The sequence below is a fragment of the Drosophila miranda genome (assembly GCF_003369915.1).
Source record: "Drosophila miranda strain MSH22 chromosome Y unlocalized genomic scaffold, D.miranda_PacBio2.1 Contig_Y2_pilon, whole genome shotgun sequence".
In the NCBI taxonomy this organism is placed as follows: domain Eukaryota; kingdom Metazoa; phylum Arthropoda; class Insecta; order Diptera; family Drosophilidae; genus Drosophila; species Drosophila miranda.
The window spans coordinates 17076451-17089994 of record NW_022881614.1 but is presented as its reverse complement, the minus strand read 5'-3'; the positions used below and the strand labels follow the sequence as shown (position 1 = coordinate 17089994).

The 13544-nt window shown below is 46.1% G+C and overlaps 2 pseudogenes; both read right to left on the bottom strand.

Annotated features, from left to right (window-relative positions):
* LOC117194192 overlaps window positions 1-13544 on the bottom strand; it is a 50736-nt pseudogene that overhangs the window by 5789 nt on the left and 31403 nt on the right.
* LOC117185848 overlaps window positions 2732-13544 on the bottom strand; it is a 39107-nt pseudogene continuing 28294 nt past the window's right edge.

Here is a 13544-nt window from a genome sequence, read left to right as displayed (position 1 = left end):
AACGGAGATCATGACAGACGGATAACGGAAGACAGGAGACAGGCACACACAGACACACACAGAGGCAGAGAGGCGCGCAGAAAGGGAGAGAGAAAGGAAGGGCAACTCAAAGCACAACGAGAGAGAATGAGAGAAAGATGGCGGCGTATTAAAGAGAATGAGAAAAAGCTTCTCTTTCGCACAGAGAAATGGAGAGAGTGAGTGAGAAAGAGAGAGAGAGAGAAGTCAGAGAACAGATAGGGGATAATGATGATGATGAATGAAGGAGAAGATTGAGAGGCAGAGGCAAAAAGCAGGGCGAAACTGATGGAACTAGTTCGCAGCAGCAACACCTATGTCCGTATGACACTAGCTCAAATTTACTGATTTTCAACAGAATATTGCACTTTACACTTTCGAAGAGCCCTGATAGCTACAAAGCTCAATATGAATATACTTTGGATTCAATCAGAGATCTAGCTTCTAAGATCTAAGACATTCAGTTTAATAATTATATACTGTCGAGGAATTGTTCAAACAGTGTTCGAACAGTCGAACAGCTGACTACACACAGCTGATTCAGACCAACAAGTTGTACTTTTACAATTACAAATCGATTGCATATGTGAACTAAGGCACACACTCGCATTTCTCTCGTTCCCACAGCACCCTTTTCCCTTAAGGTTTTTATATCTTGTCTCCCTGAAATTTAGCTTCTGCCAAATTCTGAATTCTGACGAATTGTTGTATGCTGCGACTTCCATTATTTATGTTTATTATTTACTATTTATTATTTATGTTTTCAAGCGCTGCTTACAATTCTTCAGTTGGTGTTCAGGTAATGATAAGCTAGTGTCATACGGGTAACAACAAGATGATGGACTGTTTCCGGAGCTCCCTTTGACACCAGATCATCGCTTCTAGAATTTTCGATTAACTTCTAAACCCACCATCTGCACGGATGCTTCTGCGTGGAGTGTGGTGTGGCATCCACTTTAGACACTAGTATATAATTAAAGCTTATGTACATGTACGATCAAATGTGTATGTATGGTATGTATGAACAATCGATAATACAAATGCCAACACCAAGGGATAATGATGCGATAACTGTACAGATGTTTATGTGTGTTGGTGGGGGTGGGGTTGGTGGTGTGTGTGAATATGTACATGAGACAAGAGTTGAGCAAAAGGAGCTGTGGCAATGGCAATGGCAGTGGCATGTGGCAGGCACAACGATCAAACCAGCTACGGGAACACAGCTATATATTTGTATAGTACATGGAGATCTTTACAGAGGGATTGAGAAGGTTGAGCCGCATACGGGCCTGGTCGTACGTAGATAATCTCTGGATAGCACTCACCTCCTGGTCCAACACCGGCGTGGTGGTCGATGACTTGAGCAATGGTGGCGGCGGTGGCACCGTTGTGGGGGCGGCCGTGCGGCCACCGATGACCGCTGGTGCCTTCGCGCCTCCTGCCGACGGCGGCATCTGTATGATGAGCGAGCTGGGTCTGACAGCGGCAGCTGCCGCTGCGGCGCCGGAAACGGGAGGTGTGTCGGGTGGCAGGACGCTGATCCCCTGCATGTGCATGGAGAGTGGGCGCATGCCACTCAACCCGCTGGCCGCCGGATCCGGGTACTCGCCGGGCGTTTCCACGTGCTCGTGCATGCCCGCATCCGGATTGAACTCCAGATTTTGGGCCTGCTCGCCGGGTGTATACGGCTCCGGCTCCACCAGAGCATTCGACGAGGGAGTCCTCGAAATGGGCGACTCCGAGTCGCGGGCAGGGGTAGCCGCAGCGCCTGTGGCTTCGCCCGATCCCATGTGGACATGGTTGGGGGCATTCCGCTTGAGCAGGCGACCCCAGGTGGCCACATTGATGTTCATCTGCTTGGCACGGGGGATGTTCTTTGCCTGCTGTTTGTTGAAGATCATGCGCTGGCGGCGTAGCTTGGGCTTCTGCGATATCATGGGATTGAGAAACTTGATCTCGGCGAAGAGCAGGCCCTGGGGCTCCAGCTGCAGGGCCATGCCGTGGCGCACATCGTCGATGAACTCCTCCAGTCGCAGGACCTTCACGGCGCACAGGGAACGCCAGTCGCGCCAAAAGACTCCGATCTCGAGCTCTCGGGAGCGGTCTAGATCGATGGAGAAGCGCTGGTCCCAGGCCTGCTGCGAGCAGGGTTTCCAGGAGGTCTGTCCCACGGTGATGTTGTCCAGCTTGATGGCGGCCATGATCTCGAACGAGGTCTCGTCTTTCACCGAGTAGCTCTTGGAGCTGCTGCGCGAGGTCACGCCCTTGACGAAACTCCGCAGATCGCCGGGACTCGAGCTGTTGTCCTTATCGCGTCGCGAACGCCCCGGAACATCCTCCAGCAGGCCCTGGCAGCCCATCAGTCGCACCTCCAGCTTGCCCGTGGCACTGGCACAGCGCCCCAGCGACGACACCGACTGGTAGGGCTTGCCCCCCAACAGGAAACCCTGCCCGGTCTGCAGCGATGTGTAGGTCACGGGCACCGGCGACGTCGACTGCTGCACGATCTGCAGTTCCGTCTTCAGCTGCTGGGCCGCAGGAGAGTCCACTGGCAGCTCCTGGCGCCGCAGATCCAGCGAATATCGCAAGAGATCCAGTTTCCGCGACGACTCCGACAAGCGACCAGTGGCCTACGAAAAGGATAAAGCGATTAATGACTTAATCAATCATATACTATAAATGTAGTATATATATTAAGTAAAACCACACCAAAGGAAAGACACTAGTTTCTTTTTTACAGACTATTTGATGACTTTATTACAACATTAAACATTAAACAGATTCAGCGCACAATCTGTGTGTATTCTTGTGTGAGGAACATTCACGTTTGGGTTAAACCTAATCGAAACAAACTTAATCCAATGTGTGTCCAGGATCTTTGCGGGTTAATAGGGAGCGGGAGCGGTGAAGAGTGTTAAATGCAAGAGAAGGAAAGCTTTTAATTAGAGATCTGCGTGGCTTCAAAGTACAAAAGTTCAATAAACTGCACTGACCCGACCCAGTGGACCAATATCGTGAAAGAAATATGGCATACGGAAGTCATGCGAATATGAAACTATCGAAATCGATCCGAAAACCGAGCTCAGCTTGTGGCAGTGAAAGATCCTTAGAGAGCCTCTTATGATATATTTTAAGACTCGATTTGAAGTGCTTTTGCGATAGAGCAAAAGAGTGGATTGAGTGCGAAAGGCACACAATTAAACAAGTGCACATATTTGAATGCGAGCGAGTGTCTGACTCAAACACCTCCCTTATTCTCCCTTCCATTCATGCCTCTTTCGCTTAAATGTCGTGCGTCCGAGTCTCATGTGAACGCACAGTTTTTGATTTCGTTCGAATAATCTTGAACATTGCTGATTCGAATGCAGGTTTTTTGCCATTCATGCAGACCTCTACTTTGTAGGGATTCGAATCGACTGCTGCCAGGGGCATTAATTAAGGGAAACTAAAGCACTCATGTGCAATCCTCCTTCCAGAGGCTTCTTCTCTGCTACTCTACTACTACTACTGTTACTGCGGCCTCCTTAGCACTGGTCGCTCGCCCAGAGAGAAGGCTCTGGCGCTGGCCACGCTCGGGCTGTCGCGGGAGATCTCAAAGCGTCGCCCTGGCAGGGGGGAGGGCGTCACGACCGTTGTGCCGAATGTGCTGGCCGAAGTGGTGCTGGGCGGGGCCTCGCTGCCACAGCGCAGCACAGTGGTGGCCGCCGAAAGGAGCTGCGGGGAACTGCGCTCCGAGGAGGGCGATCCAGAGGCCCCCTGCACGCTGAGATTGTCGCGGGCCTCGCTCTTCCATCGGTAGCTCGGATGGAGCAGTCGAAACGGATCCGCACTGGCTGCAGAGGCGGGCTTTACAGGAGCCGTGACTGGCGGCGTTGGCTGGCGAGGATTCGGATGGATGGAGGGCCCAAAGAACTGCAGGAAACCGGGGCGATTGCGCTGCTGCATTTGCGATATCTGCCGGCCCGGGTAGGTGTTGAACACATTCGTGTCGGAGAAGCCATCCGATTCGGAGGGGATCGTGTCGCTCCGCTGGAAGAAGTTGCGCTGCGACTGCACTTCTTTGATGGTCTGCAGATGCTGCTGGTGTTGGTGTTGATGCTGGTGCTGGTGCTGATGCTGGTGTGGATGCGGCAGTGGCAAGGTGGGGGCTGTAGTCTGGGGCAGATCGAAGGAGTGCTGACGCGACCAGAGCCTCTCCATCTGGCTGATGCGCAGGCGATCCAGCGAGTTCTCGTAGTCAAAGCTATCCGATTTGGTCAGCCCAAAGTCTGCCAACGGGTTATCCGGCTCGTCCGTTTCTTTCCACGAGGAGTCCACGTAGTCGGTGCCCGCTGCCACGCTGGAGATGCTGCTGCAGGTGGCATCCCGGGGCATGGTCGAGTGCGAGGAGTTCGGGTAGGTGCTGCTGATGGTGTCGTCGCTCGGCTGCCGCATGTACTTCTGGCTCAGATTCGCCAGCTTGGCTGCCCGCTGGTCGCCGATGTGTTTGCGGAAGAGCAGCTGCTTCGATTCGGTCACCTCTTCGGCGGTGCTGCATTTGGTGATGGCGTGGCACAGGCTCATCTGGTGTGTGTCCTTCGGCTCCTTTTGCTCCTTCTGATGGCCCAAGCGACGCGGCAATGCTCCGCCAGAGATCCGCTGATGGCGCAGCAGCATCTGCTCGTTGTCCAGCACCGTTTGGGGAGTGGAATTGGAGTGCAGGTCGTAGCACTTGCTCCCGGCCAGATCCGAGTCTGAGCTGGAGCTGGAGGAGACCTCCACATCTGCCTGCTGCTCGTCGTGCGGCTCCTCATCCCCCTCGGACCCCGTGCAGTACACATCGATGTGGACGGTGCGGGGCTTCTTCTCCCCCAGGTTGGGGGGCATCCGCGGTGAGGTTCCTCCTCCCCCATGAAGTCCCGCAAGAGGCGGTATCCTAGGCATCGGGGCCGACTTGAATGTGGACGAAGGCGTGGTGGGCGTGGGCGAGTAGGTTGGCTGCAAAAATCAATCGATTAGAAAAGAGCGCCAGGTGCATCCTCTAGAGCCTTGGCTTACCACATAGGTGTTCGCCTCCTCTGCCTGCCGCCTGGTGGCAAAGTTCATGAGGGCCTCGGTGGTGGCCCGACGCTGCTCGTAGGCGGTACTTCGACGCTGCGGCTCCACCAATTGCGGCTCCTCGTGGTCGCTGGTCTGCGAGAAGGCATCGCGCAGCTGCTGGGCCCGCACCTTGTTGTGGCAGACGAAGGGCTCGTTCGGTCCTGCGGCCGCTTCCTGCGGCAGGAAATCCGCCACAGCGGAAACCATGATGTTGCAGGTGCTCCGACAGCGCGTTCCGCACACTTGAGCTGTGGCGCCTGGAGCGGATGTCCCCGCGGGGAGGGCACGTCACGCCTGGGGACTGCCGAAGGCCGAGTCCGCATTGGTGGTGATGGCCGAGGAGTTGGTGGACCGGAAGCTGGTCCCCATCGTGTTGGCTGTCTACAAGAGGAACGTGGGATGAGCCTCTAGTGCTCCGCATTGCCACAGGACCTACCTTGTCGACATCCTGCTCTGTTTCGGGTTCATCGGAGGGCGTGCACCACTTGTAGACCACACGCACGGGATGCACTGGCTGCACTGGCCCTTCACCGCACTCCTTGTGCACCGCCTCTCCGGCACGGGCAAACGTGAGATGGGCGCGCACTGTCCACTCGGCCGTCAGCTCGTGGGGCAGCGGTGCAGCTCCAGGTTTGTTGCAGTTTGTTGAAGGTGCCATCTATATCGGACACATGGATACACTCACGCACATATGTATGGCACTATATAAGATGGATGTACATATGTATATATATATTCATACACGATATGTTTTATTCTTATAACATTGGCTAAAAATACATATCTTGAAACCGTTTTTGATAGTTCTATCGTTCGTGCGAAATGCCCGAAAGCTGAATTCAAACATTTATTGTTTCATTTTTTATACCCGATACTCAAAATGAGTATTGTATGGGTATATTAGATTTGTGGTAAAAGTGGATGTGTGTAACGTCCAGAGGGAATCGTTTCCGACCCCATAAAGTATATATATTCTTGATCAGCATCAAAAGCCGAGTCGATTGAGCCCTGTATGTCTGTCCGTCTGTCCGTCCCCTTCAGCGCCTAGTACTCAAAGACTATAAGAGCTAGAGCAACGTTGTTTTGGATCCAGACTTCTGTGATATGTCACTGCTACAAAAATATTTCAAAACTTCGCCCCGCCCACTTCCGCCACCACAAAAGGCGAAAATCTGTGGCATCCACAATTTCGACGATACGAGAAAACTAAAAACGCAGAATCGTAGAGGATGACTATATGTTCTAGAGTGTAAAATCTCAACCAGATCGTATAATTATTATAGCCAGAATCAAGAAAACAATTTCATTCTTTCTCGCCCTGTCTCTCTCTAACACACAGGTTTCATGGTCGGTTTTGCCAATTGCAAGATGTGAGTTCAAGGATCTCAGAACCTATAAGAGCCAGAGCAACCAAATTTAGTATCCACACTCCTGTGATATCGGACCTTGACCGTTTCGTGTCCAAATTTCGCCACACCCCCTTCCGCCCCCGCAAAGGACGAAAATCTGGGGCATCCACAAATCTCAGAGACTATTAAGGCTAGAGTAACCAAATTTGGTATCCGCACTTCTGTTAGATCTCACTATAAAACGTATATCTCAGAATTTCGCCCCACCCCCTTCCGCCCACACAAAGGACGAAAATCTGTTGCATCCACAATATTGCACATTCGAGAAAACTAAAAACGCAGAATCATAGATAACGACCATATCTATCAGATTGCTGAATCTGGATCAGATCGGATCATTTTTGTAGCTAAAAGCAAGAAATCAATTTTCAGTGGCTACGCAGCGCCCGACGTCACGCTCAGACTGATTTTCTGTCTCTCTCGCGCGCACTCTTTGTCGTGTCGTTGAATATTAGCGGCGTCTGCCGCAGGAGAGCCATACTGACTTAGTATCGGGTATAACTGTAAGCCAGTTCTGCGGAGCGGCAGAACTATGTGTTCTTATCTCTTATATGTTAGTATGTATATGTGTGAACATGCTCAGCGCTGTTGGCAGCGAGAGCGCGAGGGAAGATATATGTGTGTATGCATGTATATTAGTGCCGTCAAGTCATGGGAACATGCTGACGCTGCACTTGGGTCGCTCGAGGCATTCTTGAGTGAATCGTAATACGATCACCCAGAATGTCTGGGACTTTATTGTTACGTAAACACTGCAACAAAGTGTTACAGTGTGTATTCTTTAAGTACCGTCGGTACAGTGGGTATTCGAAATAATGAATACTTTATGTGAATGTGTATATTATATTTAATTTAATATGAGCATACTACATCTCCCTCCTTTTGAAAAATAACGTAATCTAATGAAGTTATTTTATTTTTAGCTTTTTGTATATATGTAGTTATGTATTCTTAAAAGAAAATTTATATATTTTTTTTCTTAGTTAATTATTAGAGTATTGAACTTGAATTAATATTGATAAAATTTAAAAGTTATTTGAATATAAATGCAGAATAATATATTTGTATGGTTTATATTTATGTATGGCCACACTAATGATTAAGAATTGAAAATCTTTAACCTCTCCTTATGGACTTTCTGAGTTTTGTTTTTATTATCGGAGATTATGACGTTATCTCTCTCTCTCTGATACTTTCTACTATGGTCCTATGTATTTAAAATCTAGCTTATGCCCTGTTTCATTTTTCAATAAAACTTTATCTCCTACAGCTAAATTTAAATCTTTTAACTTTAAATCATATAGCTGTTTATTTTTAATTTTATGCTCCTCGAGCATAATCCTTGCTCGTTTATATGCTACTTCTAATCTATATTTACTCTCTTTAGAGTAAGAGTGCTATTCTATCTATAGTATTAAATTGAACTGGTAAGTTTGAAGTCTTACCGAAAACTAGCTCATATGGACAACAATCATGTGCCATAGAGGGGGTTGTATTAAAACAATATACGAAGTATTGCAGCCATATATCCCAATCTGATTTGTCAGCTGAGATGTATGAGCGTATGAACTCGTTAAATGTTCTGTGGCTTCGCTCCACGGTTCCTACAGTCTGGTGATGATGTGCAGTAGAAGTTATGTTTTTGATATTTAGATTTTTACATAAGTCTTCAATTATTGAATTTTTATATTCTGTTCCCATGTCCGTAATGAACGTCTTCATTGGACCGTACTTTAGAATAAAATTTTCAAAAATAGCTTTAGCTACTGTTTTTGCACTTTTGTTTCTAATAGGTATGGCAACAAGGTATTTTGTCAGGTCACATATTAAGGTGACTGCATATTCATTTCCTTGTTCTGATTTAGGAAGTGGACCGATCGTATCCACTATTACCCTATCAAAAGCCATGTTGACGCCCCTTAATAGAATATAGGATTAAATTGCTTTATAAAGGTTAACAATTTGAATATTTGAATTAATATGTAAATATTACTAAAATTGTGAATTAATTTGAAGTTGGCGCGTTACATTATGTACATATAAAGAAGCGCAATCGATAGTATCAATAGTATCGAGCCAAAACGATCTGAATTATGATCACTAGATTTAAGAGACATACGAAATAAAACGAACGAGAAAGGAACTACATCGAGCGGATTAAGGAAGGTCTTAATTGTGTAGACGGATTAAACTGGAAAACTGTTGGAGGGACTTAGCTCGTACATTTGGCGCCCGAGCAGGGACCTTTGGAGAAGGTTCAATTACCGGATGGAGTTCACGACTGGAACTCAATAAATATTTCACCCTGAGTCTGGCTGACGGCGAGTGCGACAGCGGCTTCGGTATCGAATTGTGAGTGTGAACTGCTTTGAGCATCTAATATTTCTTGCAGGCATGTTTAGTTCCAATTCGATGTGTTTGAATAATCTTAAAACAATACAATTTTTTTAGTGTCAAGTGGTCGCGGCTTTGAGACTTCTGCGCTTTAATTGTTCTGTAAGCGGGGTCTCGTGTAGAAAGCAGATTACAATTACAGTTAGCTTGAGCGCTTAGGTATCGGCATACACACATACAGCCTATTGCGTGCACTGCTATACGTTGAAGCAAGGCACATACATGTAGGAAACGAAGGAAAGAGAGAGACACGAAGCGGTCGTGTTTTCGTCGTATCGTCGGGATAGAGCAGTAATCGGCTCTGAGAGAGCCGATAGCAAGAGAGAGAGATAGTCAGTTGTCAGTTCAGCCACGCATCAGACGTACACGCATATAATTAGTCACAAACATACTTGTAAAACTTGGAGCTGTTATAATTTTAAGTCCAACATACTTATTAAATAAATGTTACTCGTTGCCATCAAGCAACTTAAACTACTACAAATTGGGGGCTCGTCCGAAAATAAGCCCAAGACAACATTTGCAAGTGAGATTTGTGCGTGTATTTGGAAATTTTGGCGAACACGAGACTGGTGACACAAGAGATCGGTCGCGGTGCGAAATTGAATTGCAGTCTGGCCTATAAGTGCGAGAGAGACACTTGTCGAAGAAGGCGCATTAGTGTGAGCAGACATTCAAGAGAGCTGGAGCGACAAAACTACGGCAGACGGCAGCAAACACAGCAAGAATCAAAACCTTCGTTGTTGTTGTTGTGCATTGCGTCTGAGAGGCTAGAGCTACAAGGAGACAAGCGGCACAGAGACGAAATCTGAGCGCGTTCGTTCCAAAGAGAGCAGAAGCGACAAAACGACGGCAGACGGCAGCGAACACAGCAAGAATCAAAACCTTCGTTGTTGTTGTTGTGCATTGCGTCTGAGAGGCTAGAGCTACAAGGAGACAAGCGGCACAGAGACGACAATCTGAGCGCGTTCGTTCCAAAGAGAGCAGAAGCGACAAAACGACGGCAGACGGCAGCAAACACAGCAAGAATCAAAACCTTCGTTGTTGTTGTTGTGCATTGCGTCTGAGAGGCTAGAGCTACAAGGAGACAAGCGGCACAGAGACGACAATCTGAGTGCGTTCGTTCCAAAGGAAGCAGAAGCGACAAAACGACGGCAGCAAACATCAAGAATCAAAGAACATTGATTGTTGTTGTGTTGCACTGCGTCGGACGGAGACTACAACTACAAGAAGAGACAAGCAGCAAGGAGACGACCATTTTGTAACAGCAGAAGCAGCGACGATTCGGGAAGCGACAACGAGTTAACGGCGATCAGCAAGAGCAAGGCAAGGCAACAAAGAGAGGACGGCAACAGCGGCATCGACAGGCAAGCGAGATCTGGATGTGGTGGTGTGTGTGCGTCAAATTTGGAGTCTGAAAAGTTCTGCGCAGAAGCGAGAGTTAACAAGAGTAAACCCATAGTAAGGTGAGCGTTAACAGAGAAGCGATCTTTAACAGTGACGACTTTAAAGGCGTTTTCGGAGTCGATGTTAACTGGAAAATTGTTAACAGGCCAGCAGTAATAAGGTTGATTAAGTTGATTTAATTACATTTTCTTAGATATAAGCTAATATCAATTCTTTTGTATTTAAATCGTCACGATGCAAGTTGAAGAGATAATGACACTGAGAGTCGCAGATTTGCGAGAGAAGTTAAGAGAGCTTGCGTTGCAGACGACGGGACGAAAGCGCGATTTGCAAGATAGACTATTAATACATCACGGCTTTCCAGTTGAGGATGAAGAAGAGTCAGAGGATGAGTCCGTAGTAACAGCAGTGGATGATACCGTAGCAGTTCAACCAGGTACGCGACAGGCAGAGTATAAATCTTGGTTTACGCTAAAAGACGTGGAAGGTAGTGTGTCACAATTTTCTGGTTCTAATAACCCCGACATCAATCAATGGATAGAGGAATTAGAAGAATGCGCAGCTACTGTTCAATGGAGTCAATTACAATTATTTATTTATGCCAAGCAGTTGTTAGTTGGTGCAGCAAAATCTTTCGCTCGTAGTTTGCGTGATATTCGTAACTGGAATTCGTTGAAGACAACTCTGTTGGATGAGTTTAGTGTTAAACTGTCGTCCGTAGAAGTACATAGAATGTTGCAAAAGCGCCAGCAGAAAAAAGGAGAGTCGTTGCATGAGTTTTTGTATGTGTTAATGGAGATAGCCAAGCCAATTAAACTAGATGATGAGAGTTTAATCGAATATTTTGTGGATGGTATACTAGACGCTAGGGCAAGTAAGGCAATGTTGTACCAAGCTAGAAACTTAAAGGAGCTTAAATTACAGATCGATGTTTACCAGAAAGCTAGAGGCGGATCCAAGCCGATGAGTAAGAATTGGCCGCTGAGTAATAAAAGTGAGAGTTCGGTGAAAGGGTCGATGGCAGAGAATTTTAGGAAATGTTTTAAGTGTGGAGACAAATCGCATTTGAGGAAAGATTGTCCCAAAAATGATTTTTGTTGTTTCAAATGTGGCCAACCAGGACACCGTGCTGCAAGCTGTAATGTCAAGGTCGAAACCAGACAAGAAAAGAGATCGAATACGAACATTATTCGAGATAAGGAAGTCGTTGATAAGCCGTCAGGTATTTTCACTCCATCAGGTTTGGAATTAAAGGATATTAAGTACGCGAATTTGGTATTCCCAGGTTTGATTGATACTGGAGCAGATTTGTGTTTAATTCGCAGAAGGGTATTTTTGAAATTTGGAAATCTTGAACTGATCGGCCAGGAGAAATGTTTAACAGGTATTGGAGATAGTCAAGTTGTAACTTTTGGTAGCTTTTCGATACCAGTGAAAATCGATGAGATTGACATGGAGGTAGAATTTCATGTCATTCCAGACGAGGGTATTGGTTTTGAAGCCATTTTAGGAAGGACTATTCTGGATCATGTTGACATGCAAGTTTCTAAGACAGGAACAAGATTTGTTCGTAGAGTTTGTGGCGAGGATAAAGATAAGAAACTTGATCAGGTAGCATCGTCCTCATGCGTGGAATTGTTTAATGAATATAAAGGCATTTGCATGTCAAGTATTGACGAAGTTGAGAAGGAGTTTTCAATTGATGTTGGTCATCTCAGTGAAGCACATGCTAGAGAGGTTAGGGGTATGGTAGGAAAGTACCAACCTCAGAGAAATGTAGAAGCGCCGATAAAAATGAAAATTGTATTAGTGGATGAGATACCAGTTTTCCAGCATCCGAGACGATTACCGTTGTGTGAACAGGAAATCGTGGACAAGCAAGTGGAAGAGTGGCTGGCTCAGAAGATTATAAAGCCAAGTACATCGGAGTATGCATCACCAGTAGTGTTGGTACCCAAAAAGAACGGTAACAAGAGACTATGCTGTGATTACCGAAAGCTGAATGAGAAAATAGTTCGCGATAACATTCCAATGTCACATATGGATACAGTGTTGGAGAAACTGCAGGGTCAAAGTATTTCACCACGTTGGATTTAACGAATGGTTTTTTCCATGTGCCTGTAGAAGTCGAGTCTCAAAAATATACGTCTTTTGTGACTCAGAATGGTCAGTTCGAATTTTTATATGTACCATTTGGAATTTCAAATTCTCCAGCGGTGTTTACCAGATTTATAATGGCTGTGTTGAGAATTTGGTAAAGAATAATGAAGCAGCAGTCTATATGGATGACGTTATTATTTGTAGTCAAGATATAGAAGAGGGTTTGTTAAAGTTGAAAAAAGTACTGAAGATAGCGGAAATGAATGGGCTACGTATAAATTGGAGAAAGTGTCAGCTGTTACGACAAAAGGTTAATTTTCTGGGGTATATAATAGAAAAGAATACGATCTGCTGCGGAAGGATGTTAAATTTGAATTTAAGGAGATACATCAGGTTGCGTTTGAACAACTAAAGGTAGCATTGATTAGTAGACCTGTTTTAGAAATGTACAACCCGAAGTTGGAGACAGAAATCCATACTGATGCATCTAAATGGGGGTATGGAGCCGTGTTACTGCAAAAGAGTTTGGAAGACAGCCAATTCCATCCAGTTCAATATATGAGCCGTAGGACTAAGCCATGTGAAGAGAAATATCCTGCTTATGACCTTGAGGTTCTGGCAATTATCGAAGCTTTAGCGAAATGGCGTGTATACGTTTTGGGTATAAAGTTCAAAATTGTCACAGATTGTAATGCATTTACAATGACGATCAAAAAGAAAGACGTTCCTTTGAGAGTAGCACGTTGGGCCATGTATGTACCTACAAGATTTTAATTATGTTATAGAACATCGCTGAGGAACGAAGATGAGGCACGTTGACGCGTTGAGTCGTGTATGTTGTTTTATGGTGACCGAAAGTATAGCTCATCGTTTGAAAGAAGCTCAGCTAACCGACGATTGGGTTAAGGCTGTTAAAAGTATTGTGGAGGACAAGGAATATGAGGATTATTATATTCAGAATCAGATTTTGTTTAAGGATCCGGATAAGGAGCTTATCGTAGTACCAGCTCAGTTGGAAAATGAGATTATATCAATAGCACATAAGCAAGGACATTTTTCAGTTAAAAAGACACAAGATATCATTGAAAAGTCGTATTATATTCCGAAGTTAAAAGACAAAGTATGGCGCGTAATAAA